At 40.3% G+C, this 13121-nt stretch overlaps 1 pseudogene; it reads left to right on the plus strand.

Moving 5' to 3' along the window:
* Nucleotides 1–4273: 4273 nt before the first annotated feature.
* On the plus strand, nt 4274–12898 carry Gm36175 (annotated as a pseudogene).
* Nucleotides 12899–13121: the final 223 nt, after the last annotated feature.

Below are 13121 nucleotides of genomic sequence, written 5' to 3' on the forward strand. Positions count from 1 at the left end.
CATCCATTTTCACCTAACAGGTTTAACTCGGAGAACAGCTGTAAACAGCATGTTTCTTACTTTGCTTTGGAGACTATAGCTACCAATTGAGGTACCTGTGTTATATTCCCTAAAAAACTTCTTTGTATTTATTATAAACGACTACAAAATTAATAAATATGGGACAGAAGAAAGCTACAAGATGGACTTCACCTTGATACACTTCAAGTGCAGCCTCTTCATGGAAATTGCCTTGGGAATGATTTCAGGTCAAATGAATGGATGTTCTGATAATCATTATTGATATAGTCACTTACTCATTACTTAAAATGTAATAGGCACGGGGTAATAAGGGGCAAATATGGGATCTATTATGTAAGTTATAAAACAACAGCCTTTGGGGGAAAACCCTAATGTAAAAAAAAATATGCTTAGGTAAATAACATAAAAGTTTGAGGAGAAATACATTACAATCATCTCTAATCCTCTCTTCAGAAGAAAACATTCTTAATACTTCGTCATGGTCCAGACTTTCTGTGCAAACCCTATATCCTGTTACTGAAATGGTGTAAAATTTAGTTTTGCATTCTTGGTTTGCTATTCCGCATTATAGTGTGACCGTTTTCTTCTTTAAACATCTTGTGAGAGTAGTATGTCATTGTGCATCATTTAAATTTCACATCACAGTCTAATTCCCGTCCATGAGATACTTTCCTCCTCAAAATTGTCCGGACTCACTTGGCATCTTCATAAGAATAGTTTCTGTAAGAAATGAGGGAATTTGAGCTCTTTCCATCAACATGGTTAAAGTAAAATGTCACGGATTTAATTTTGGTTATCTGGAAAATTCACTTATGCAAAACTTATAATGGCAAATAAATGAGCTGTTAATGAATGTAGATGACATCTTGTCCAAAAAATGTCTAGCTGCATGACAGAGTATAATCACTATTCCTATAAATTAATGCAGAGATGGGGAAGCGGTGGCGTCAATAAAGCTGCACCTCAGAATTTGAATCCAGAGGACTGCAGAGTGTAGACCAAAGAGAAAATAAGTTGATTATTTGCTAAATTAATTCAAATGAGGAATCACTGTAATTAAGACATTCAAAAATGTTGTCCAATTAACATTTTTAATTTTGACTTGTTTTTTTTTCCTCTTCAAATATACGCATTCACATATCACATGCACAACATACTACATGCATGCATTCACATATCACATACACGACATACTACACATATTCATTCACATATCACATACACGACATACTACACGTATGCATCCACACACACACCCAAGTTCCTATGTCAATAATTATCAATTTTGCTAAGAATTCAAGAGTAATGTTAGTGACAGGCATTTTTTTTAATATCTTAGCATATCTAGCTTCTAGAGTCACTTACATATGGTGAATATGGGTGGAGAACCAGATTTTTCAAAAGTACCAATCCAAGTGTTTTGATCTTGCATTTAATATAAGCAATAAACTCCTCACTTTACCTTTTTTGGGGGGAATAACAGTTTAAAAATATCATTTTTGGAAGGGGGAACCTCACTGTATAAAACATCCTGAATATTTTCCCCTTTCTTATTCAAGGTTCTGCCCTCTTGAAATTCAACTTAAATTCTGGATCTAACTGAGATTCAGTTTAGTCATTACTCCCAGAAGGGGTGCAAGCTCTGCTACATGTCCTGGCAGATGCAAGAACCTACATTTTTTTTTTTTTTACTTTTAATAAGGTTTTCTCTGTCTTTAATTTCCTGTGTAAGAAAACATTCTCTTGGGCAATTACCCCCATAATGGCCTTTCTAGAATCAACTTCCACTTTAGCTGTCTGAGAGAGTTCAGTAGCAGCTTGCAATTTTTTTGTTTTGTTTTGTTTTTACAAGTTCCATTTTGCTTTGCAAAATGTAACTCTTTTACATTACAGCATTTACTATTTATACATATTGTTAAATATACACAGGATGTGTGGTGTGAATACAATAATATTATATAACAGCACAATATCGAGGCTATCTCCAATTTATAGATAACATTAGTTCTAAAATGCCACGTCATCAGTCACTTGAAGCAGGCTGTACTTTTCACCAAACCAATGGTAATAACAGTGAAGTATAGATTTTGGAGATAAAGAGATGGCTCAGACATTGAGAGCACCTGATACTCTTACAGAGGACCCAAGTTCAGTTCCCAGCACATACATGGTAGTTCACTACCATCTGTAACTTCAGATTCAGGGTATCAGATACCACCTTCTGGCCTCTGTCAGGCACCAGCCATGCGTGCAGTGCAGGTACATATCTGCAGGCAAACATTCACAAAATAAAATAGGCAAATCTGAAAATAGAATAAAGCAAAATACTGTTGCTACTGTCTCCGACCAGCAGAAAAGAAGAGATGAAACCGATGTCCTTCTCAAGGCAGTTTGTTCAGGAACTTTTCAATGTCCAGGAAAAAAGAATGCCCGACCTCTCTTGGCCATCCCCCTTTATACCCTCTTGTCCACTCCCCATCACCTCAGTCCATGTAGGCACACTTCATTGGCTCAGGACAACATTCGTCACATCATCCGATCTTACGTCGTGGTGCATCTGCGTAATGCAGCTCAAGGTACGTGGCTATCTTGAGGGATATGAGGAAGTCAGGTGCCAATCATAAGACTTGGCAGCAGTCCCTGGCGCCATCTTGGGGCCGTGGCCACACCCGCTCCTCACAAAATCCCAACAGCATCAGTGCAAGATGGCTCAAGCAACATTGGCATGTCACCCATGTCCTGAAAGAAATTCATTCTGAATGACAATAGCAGACCAGAAGCATTTCCCTTGCCATGTAGGGCTTGTCTATGGGGACATTAGAAGTATAGGAGGGACTATAGTGGAAGAAGAGTCACGGACACAAATAATTCTCATCACCAAAACACTGTTGATACCGTAAAGCTTCTGAAGGAATGCATTTCTCCAGGTAAGTCCTATACGAGAAGTTCCAAACCGAGAACTGAAGCGAAAATTTCTCAAGATGCAATGGGAGCTTCTGTTGTTAACGTAGTATAGCAACATGTGTGTGTGTCATGGTCATGGTTTTGCTTGCAGTTCTCACTGTTGTGTTGGTGAGACTTCATGAACAAAGTGACCACCAGCTGGCTGCAAGCAGCACCATTGACTTACATGAATTTATCACCAATAAAGGACAAAAGGGATGAAGGGGCAAACTCACAGCATTTGAACGACCAATTCTTTTCTAGTACCTTGGTCAGGCATCACTCAGCTATTGCTTGCTGGGTCTCAGTGGATTCAGAATCATTTCTGCACTGATCTTCATTCTCTTCATGAAACACATAGATAAAAATCATTGCCATATGTCACATCATCACAAGAAAAAAAATCCCCACGATAGCATCCAGCGATGCTGATGAAACATCAGATATAATTTACTCCCATAAGAATCCTCAGCGAAGAAGGAATAGAACCAAATTTTCTCAGTCTGATGATGAGCTGTCAATTTTTTCACGTAGGACCCTGAGCTTGCACAAAGTCAGGAAAGGTGCCTGTTCCCACCTCTCTACTGAATACACTTCACGATTAGCGGTGTCTTGGATAGGAGCCAAGTTTCTCTGAGAGATAATGGTGACCTATAAGAAAAGTTTACTGGTAACTGTGTATGAACAAGGCAGAACTAGACATTTCCCTCTTACAATAAAGAAGGAAACAATGATATCTACTTGACATCATCCTTCTGTATGTGAGTGTAGTAGATGCTACCTATGTAGTATTTACACGTACAGGATATGGTGTGTGCCAGGACAGGTGCTGGTGTTCACTGGGGTTATGGGAGGTCATCAGGTGCTCAGCTCTAGTCACTGTGTTATTTGAGACAGGGTATTTCACTGAACCTGGAGCTAGGCTGGCAGTCAGTTAGCCTTTAATCCAGGCACTTTAGGAGGCAGAAGTAGGCAGATCTTGTGATTTCCAGCCTAGAACGGTCTACATAGCAAGTTCCAGGCCAGCTAGGGCTGCATAGTATGGTTCTGCCAAAATGAAAATTAAAAATACAGAACAAAAAAAAATGCAAAAATGAGAGAGTAAAATCAATCTTGGGACTTTGAGAAGTTATTTGATATTACACACCTAATAAAGGGCTTGTCTCCATAATATATTAAAAACTTAAAAAACTCAATTACAACAAAGCATGTTACTAGGTTTACATGGGCCAAATATTTCAACAGATACTTTAACAAAGAAAATATGAGAGATTGCGTTTTGCTGCCTGATATCACGAAGGTTGCAAGTATGAGGGCCATCGCTGCAGCTGACATATCCTATGCCACCTCTGACCTCGTGGGTGCCCTTGGGGGCAACTCCTCTCCCAGTGCCAAAACATAAAGAAAATCCTAGACAGCACGAAAGTCGAAGTGGATGGTGACCAGTCATAGGGCTATCAGTGAACTAAAGGGAAAAATCTTGTATGTTGTCTTCAGGCAGGGTGTTGGCAAGCTCTCCGGTGTGCCTGCTGACGGGGCTGTGGCTGTTTCTGCTGCCCCTGGCCCTGTTGATCTTGCTGGCCCTGTTGATCTTGCTGCTGCTTTTGCCCCTGCTGCAGAAGAGGAAAATGAGGGTGAGAAAAAGCTGTCAGAAGAGTCAGATGATGACACAGGATTTGGCTTGTTCAATAAATATTCCTTCTCTCCTGCAAATAAAGGCATATATATGTGTGTGTGTGTGTGTGTGTGTGTGTGTGTGTGTGTATTTACATACATATATACACATATATGCGTGTGTGTATGTATACATATATTTGTATACATATACATATGTATATATAATATATAATATATTAAAGATATATAAAGATATTGGAATAAAGGCATAATAGGTAGATGATGCTGTCCTCAGAATCACAGACTTTTAAATCTAAACCCCCCAGTGCCAGGTGTGGGATACTTTTTTTTGAATTGTTGGGAGTAGAAGTCCCAGAGTCCCACCCCAAGAATACTGGATATGGCTAGTGCTCTTGGTTGACCACCAAATTAGATGGTAAGAATGAAGGCATCTCATACCAGCTTCGTAGAACACAGAGAAATCAAGTTAGAATTGAGCTGGAAGCTCCCTTCCTATCGACTAACGTTCATAGCACTAGAAGATAATTCTAGGGGCGTGTTCTTATTCATTTGTGTTAACTTGAGTCAAGGTGTGGGTTATCTGGGAAGAGAAACATCAACTGAGACATTGCTTCCATAGGCTTGGCAAGTCTGTATGGGCATTTTGTTGATTAGTGATGGATATGGGAGGGCCCAGCCCATTGTGCCGGTAAGCAGGAGGTCCTGGGGCATATATGAAAGCAGTGTGTACAAGTCACATGGAACAAGTCAGTAAACAACACGTCTCCATAGCTTCTGCATCAGCTCCTGCCTCCAGGTTGCTGCCCTTCTTGAGTTCCCGTCTTAACATCATCTGCTGATGACGGACTATGACAAGATTATGACTATAGACTCGTAAAGCAAGAAAACCCTTCCTTTAAAAGTTGGTTTTGGTCATGGAATTTTATCAACAGCAACAGAAAAATACACTTGAGAGAAAAAATTTTATCAATGATCGTATCAACTGTGCACCGTTACTTGTACAATAACAGTGTGTCAGGGAAGATATGTCTAGTAGGTTAATAGTAGCAAAACCAACCACTTCATGATTGGATTTGAGGCTTGCTCTACTGGAGCAAATAGACATCTAGTACTATAAACTCAGTCAAAAGCCTATGGCTGCAGAGATTATGGACCCAATAGAGGATCATACCATGAATGTTTTGGTAAATGGACATGTTGCAAAGCTTCTTCCTCCATATTCATTTCTATTCATAGATAAATGCTGCTCTCGATGTGAGGGAGAAGCTCGATTTTTCAGAGTGACTGCTAATGCAGAGACTCATATCTAGATGAAGTGATCATAATAAATGACTTGTGAGGACCCATCTCTAAATGGGACATTTATATCAACCCCCCAAGGCCCCAGGGGACATCATGATGGGGATGAGAGCAGCTGGCAAGAATATAATAAGAACCAGAAGTTGAGGAGGAGTGCCGTGAAATATCGCCATCTAGATATGATATGGCTTCTGCAATCATAAATACACAGCACCAATAGATGCACGCATAAGACTGGGCCACTCAACATTACAACGTGAATAGAGGAGGTCCTATGAGGTCCCATATTTTCTTGAGGAGCAGTTGGCTATTGATGGCTGTTGCAGGAGAGAGTGTCACCGGCTTCCATGATGTATCTGCAGGCAGCCATGGTGGGAAGGAGTTAAGATGAAAGGAAGGGGAGTGACAGAGATCAATGGTGGATATGGGTGACTATAATCACAGTCCATATTATATATGAATGAAACCATCAGAAAGATACACAGGTATTAAATATGCTTATAAAGAGATGTTTTGATATCATTAGCTAAAGAAGTACAAGGTGGAGCCACAGGGTGAATCTAATAAAATGTCTACAGTGACAAGGCTCCCTGTTCAGTAACTGTGGGTGAGGGTTGGGAGCAAGTGCAATTCTTGCTCCTGGCAGGGTGGCAGACTGCCACCACTCTTTAGAAAATGAAACACAGCAAGAGCAATACAACTTAACAGTTTCCGTCTTTAGCACCTAAGTAAGAGATTAAAATGGACATCTATAGAAAGTTTTGTATACATATGTGCAATGCAGTTTTAGTTGTCAAAGGTAGACCCTGGAAATAATCCACATACCCATGAACAGGTCAGGGATTAAACAAATTGAAGAGTTAAATAGTTTAAGCACTCCAAATCCCCCATTGCATGAGCAATATTAATATAAAAATGATTGCTCTAAGCGAAGGAAGCCAGGCAACAACAGTATATTCTTCACGATCCCATTCAACCTCTCATTGTTGGCAGGACAGATGAGGCCTTGGGGTTAGGTTTGGTCAGCATTTGTTGCTAACAGGCTACTAGGGGCCCATCAGTTTCTGTATGAGGTTCCCATTCTTACTTTTCTCCCAGCAGATGGCCTCTCCCTCTCCATCTGGGTCATTATGGCCTATAAAGTCTCCACCATGACACTTTAATCTGTGACAGCAAGAACCCTTATAAACAAATCCTTTCCTCTAGTGCTCAGAGTATGAATGTTTTCCTGAACTTTATCTGCAAACAGTTCAAAGGAAGCATGCCTTAAGGGCTCACCATCGACCACTATGTTGAAGAACACACCAGGGTTGATCTTGACTGACAGTAAGAGGTGACAGGGCACAGTGATGTCTACAAAACCTAACATGCAATTTTACAAAGAGGGTTTTGCTATGTAGTTCAGGCTGGTCTTAACTTGCGCTTATCCTGCCCCAACCTCCCAAATGTCAGGATTACCATATGTGTGCCACAAAATCTGGCCATCTTGGGATGGGGTGGGGGTCTTTCTGCAATCTCAGCCCTCATGGTTAATGGTTACCACAAACCAGGCCTCTCTAGTTAAGCTCGAATGATAGAAAAATCTCCTAAGATATCCAAGTTTAGTCAGCTGGGTTAAAGGCATCTTTCATTCACTCTGCCATAAATACACTATGCCAGAAATATAGGTGAACATAACTTGTATCTTTTCCAAGCAGCAGAACTTACTTAACAATGGTTAGGTAACTATATTTTTTGGTTTTGAAGGCAGCGATTATTCCAAGTAGTTCTAGTTCCCTTGATGATTTCTCAAGGACAATAGAGATTCTGTTTATTCCAGTCGTGTGTGTGTGTGTGTGTGTGTGTGTGTGTTATATGCACTTGTATATGCATGTGCACATGAATATGTATGTGCACACGTATAAAGGAGGAGGTCAATTTTGGATGTCTTCTTCCATCTTTTCAATCCTATTTTTTTTAATGGGGTTTCTCGATGAACCAGGGACGTCCCTGCTTCTGACCTGTTGCGGGAAATATTAAAAAGAATGGCAAGTTCCTGTGCTACACCCAGCTACTCTCAGCCCTGGCAGTTTTGCCGGCCAGTTCTTATCTTGTGGAGGCTCTGACTCAGAGCTCCATAATCTCTCCACCCAGCTCGCTAAGTTCCCACTAGTGGGTCACTACCACGCCAGCCCCATGCTTCAAAACCCCCATGGCCTTTGTGGTGCACATATGGCAAAACCATGCTTTGCTGCCATCCCTTTCTCTCTTGAACCCAGTCAAACTTCCATGTGAAGGAAACACCACAAAAACTTAGTTCAAAAACAATTGTACCTGGGCTCAACAACTAGAATCCTAATCTTGAAGGCCATAGTGATTCAAATCCGCCAGGATTCACCATATAAGCTGGGAGACACCTGTAGCTACATCTTGCTTTCTTGCTGTCCCCGTCCAAAAAACCCCTCCTGGGAAAGCAGAATTAATATCAAAATACAGGCATCACCAGGGCCATCCACAACACTGGCCTCTCAATTTTGGAGTTATAGATACATGTATCCATGCCTATTTTCGTATATGGTACTGGGTAGTCTATTCCAACACTAATTACTAATATAACTCTCAGATTACATATTGGACATAAAATACATCTACAAAGGGTTAAAGAGGCTTTAATAGAGTTTAAGGAGTTTCAACAAGTCTTCATTTAGAGGCAGAAGCAAGAAATTGGAGGTCTGCTAAAGATGCTAAGGACTGTGGTCTCAGAGTCTCAGGTTTAAGCCTAACCTCAGCATCTAGCTGAACTATAGAAGTGAGGAAGGGGACCATGGAGGTGAGGAACAGAGCTGGGTTCAGATAAACTCATGAGCAGATGGACAGGCAATCATTTCAGTAGGCTATGTCTACAATGGGGACGGACTCCAACTCAAGTCTCCTGAGTTGGGAGTTCGCTACTTGTTGGCTTTGTGATACAGAGACCAAGTGTTCAGATGACAGTTGGGTAAGGGACTACCACCTTCCCAGTGTTATATGTGCTCGTTCTTCTTCATGGAATCCAGGCAAGGGTTATACACCATTTTCTTAGTCTCAGGCTTGTTTTGCCTGGAGTTATTTTAAGGCACTCATGAGCTCATATGATCACAGACTACTTTGATAAATTTATAGGTTGGCACCTCTTTCCTTTTGGGAAAAAGTTATTGCTATGTGGCTCCCAGATGGTACTAAGCAGTCTGGGTTGTTTATGAGTTCACCAAGGTACAGAGGCATCCTGTCTCTGTGTTTGCAGTAAGCTGGAGTCAAACACTGCCTGTAAAATAGAGTTCCTCAGGGCAAGTCACTGTTCTATCCAGTAAGACCATCTGACATCAGGACACAGCCTAATTAATCGCATTGCAGCATGGCATTCTCACTTCTGAATCCTGACTTAGAGTCTTGTTATGCTTCCATTTTCCCCTCTGGTCTACTAAAGACAGGTCAGATTCCAACTGCTGCTTCTCATTCATGGTCAGACCTTATCTCTCATCCTGTTTAGAAAAGAATTTCCTAAGAATAAAGGGTCCCCATCATTTCTGTATTCAAGCCTCAATGAGCACAAAATAATAATAATAAATAATAATAATTAATAATATTAATAATAATGATGATATTATTATTATTTGATATAATAAATTGATAGCTGGCCCACATCACCTTAAAAATCTAGACTAAAAATTTCAGCGTTTTACATTGTCTCTAAGGTGAGAAAACCCAAACATATTGTAACCACATCTCTGGGGGGCGGGTGGGGGTTATTCTGCATTATACCTCCTTTCTCCACCAATCAAAGGGCGGTTATAGGAAATTTTCCAAACACAGATTGGCTGTGGGAACTAGGACAAGCCACAAATTGTCAGCCTTCTTCTTCTGCAGCTGTCAACAGAAGAGGATCTCAAAGGTCTCATTCAAATTTATACAGTCACATATGTTCACAGGCCTTAGTGGGTTTACAATCTGGTGGGAGTAGGGGACTAACCATCCTGAAAAAAAAAACAACAAGCATTACTAAGAAAAATATAATTAGGTGCTCAATTATGTGGTGCGGAATGGGAGTGTTCTAAGAGTCGGGTAGATGGGAGTCTGATGTTGGAAGAACATGTCAAAGCTCCTGGAAACCCTGGGTTGTTTTGTTGTTGTTGTTGTTGGTTTTTTTTTTTTTCTTTTTCATTTAGTCTTAAACATGATATACTAGCACTGTTTCTCTGGATCCATTGGGGGCATTTGATAATTTTCAGGGCAATAACTGTGTCTTCTTAATTGTATATTTCCTCCCTTGAGTTCCTTGTCTACATGATTGGAATTAGCTCTAAACCCACTCTGTCTTATCCTGTTTACTGTAGGCTCCTTCAGGCTAGCCCCACTGTATTGGAAATCTGCTGAGCGCTGGACCTCTATCTTGTTTCCCAACTCAATGCTTCTGTACTTCAATATAGGACTCTGATAGGGTCTTTATGACTTAGGGCTTACCAACTCTCATCATAAATTTCTACTCTGTGATGAGAACAAGTTTCAAAGGGAAAGAATAAATTTAATTAAAAACCCGAGAGTCTGAATGGGGCAGAAATGGGAGTTTGGTGGACGGTCTATGAAAACATTAGTATTTCTATAGCCAAAGCAATTTATAAAAGAGAGTAACATGTAATTGGGTTTATGGTTTCAGTGGGTAAGAGTCAATGGTGGTGGAGCAAAGTCATGGCACCAGGAACAGAGGAGAGCTCACATCTTTTGATCCACAAGTCACAGACAGACAGCATACTGGGAATGTGGCAAGATTTTGGAAATCTCAAAGCATGCCCCAAGTTCCAATTTTTTGTTGTTGTTGTTGTTTTTTTGTTTGTTTTTTTGAGTCAGGGTTTCTCTGTATAGCCCTGGCTGACCTGGAACTCACTTTGTAGACCAGACTGGCCTCAAACTCAGAAATCTGCCTGCCTCTGCCTCCTTAGTGCTGGGATTAAAGGCATGCGCCACCACTCGCAGCACAATTCCAACTTTTAGGAACTCTTCATCTTTCCTAAATAGTTTATCTTTCCTAAACTGTTCTTAATCTTTAATCTTTCTTAATTATGAACTCTTAATCTTTCCTAAACAGTTCAACATCAAATAGGAACCAAGTATTCAAATATATTAGCCAGTGGGATCTACTCTCATTGAGGCGCATCCCTTAAAATTGTTCTTTAGATGACTCTTGCTATTAAACATCATCAAAGGTAGACTGAACATGTAGCTCCAAGAGTGTGAGTAAACACAGCCATGAGTCCCCGAGCCCAGCCCATGTGGCTAACACTGCAGATGTGAGGCCAAGAAAAGCTCCCCCTTACAGCCTTTTAAGGATTTGAAGTTGTGTGTTACTTGTTCACTTGTTTGGAGGCAAGAACTGAAAGAATGGAGCCATGCTGTCCTCTCTCAAGATTGAAGGCTGTAAGGAGTGGGTTCAAAGGAAAGGATAGGAGGTCTGTTTTGGAGGTGATGATGCTAAGATGTTCGCCATGTATTCAAGCAGAGACACAGTAAGTACAATATAACCTACATCTAGTCATAAGAGAATCGTGTCAGATTCAGTGGCAAAATTAGAGTCCTTTCCAATGCAAACAAGGCTTTGCTGTGAAAGGCATAGTTATTAACATCTATTTGCTTTCAATTGTCATAGAAACTATATCTTTATTTCATTGACTTGAAATTTTTGCATATATAGCACCATGATTCCTCATTAGCAGACTCACTTATTTATTTTCAAAATGTGCATTTTGTTTGGTGACATAAATTACCTTGAAAATCACGGAAGCTTTTAACTTCAAGTGCTGAACAAAAAATGAAATCTATGCAAACATGCCATTGGGTTGAATACGGTGGGTTTTAATTTGTTTTGTTACATGGGTATCAAATATACAGACATTTTTCTGCCATCCAGTTAGAATTTAGCTTTAGATAATCCTAACTGTATTCTAGTCACTCAAAAAAACATTTATTGAATAAATGCTATGAACCTGGAAAACCCCAGAGAATAGACGATAAAAAAAAAAAAAACCATCCCTTTTGCTGTTGCTAGAAGCCTGTCTGGAGGCTGTGCTTGGGAGGTAGCAGAGATTAAGGAGGACGCTAATAGAATAAAATAGTCATCACAATATAACTATAAATACTATAAATAAAGGGTTGAGCAAATTGTTTGGGTGCATCGGGAGGAAGAACTCTCATAGCATGTAGAAATTATATGCCAGTATATATATATATTTTTAGTCAACATTAATTTCATTAGCTGCCCACTTGGAACCAGCTTATTGATTTTACTTTGCTTATATGGTTAAAAAGTAAATAAATGAATATAGTGAGTTTCCTTTATTTTAAATTAATTTATTCTTTGGCAATTTCATACATGCAGATAATAGCCTCTGGCCACACTCCCCAATGTGCTCTGATTTTTTTTTTTTCAGGTCTGTTGTCCTTATTTAAAATCCATCTATGGTCAAAGTCCATGAATCCCTGGATTGGGACCAGGGGATGTTCTTCTTTCATATTTTGTATGAAATGCGCTCTTCAATGATTTCATACCCATAAGGTTTTTGTTTGTTCATTTGTCTGTCTGGTTGGCTGGTTGGTTGTTTGATTGGTTGATTGGTTGGTTGGTTGGTTGGTTGGTTGGTTGGTTGGTTGACTAGTTGTTTGACTGGTTGGTTATTTTGAGCCAGGGTCTCTCTGCATAACCCTGGCTGACTTGGAACTTTCTATATGTAAACCAGGATGGACTCAAACTCAGAGAGATCCACCTGCCTCTGCCTCCTGAGTATTAGAATTAAACATGTTTGCAACCACACCAGGCTCCCACCCTGCTTAGCTTTCGTGTCTCTTTGCCTTTATCTTACTTTCATTTGTACTGTGTGGCCCACCAGGTTTCACCAAGACCACTGATGTGGGCATACATAGGTGGGAAGCTGTCTTCTGGAGCCTGAGCTATGTTGCTGAAGCCAGTGAAGTCTTCAACTGCCATTAGCTCCCCTGGGTGGAGTGGACTCGCTTGAAATCCTTCCCTATTCATGATGTAATATTTAATAGTCAGTCTTCTGTAGGCCCTATACAAGCAAATACATTTTCTATGAGTTCATGAGAGCAATAGCCATGCAATGCCCAAGACAATATTTCACGGCCCTCTTCCCCACTCTGAAGCTCTTATATCCTTTCTGTCCCTTCTTCTGAGCCTCGGAGAGAGTGATGTG

This window comes from Mus musculus, chromosome 18, assembly GCF_000001635.26.
Source record: "Mus musculus strain C57BL/6J chromosome 18, GRCm38.p6 C57BL/6J".
Classification (NCBI taxonomy): Eukaryota; Metazoa; Chordata; class Mammalia; order Rodentia; family Muridae; genus Mus; species Mus musculus.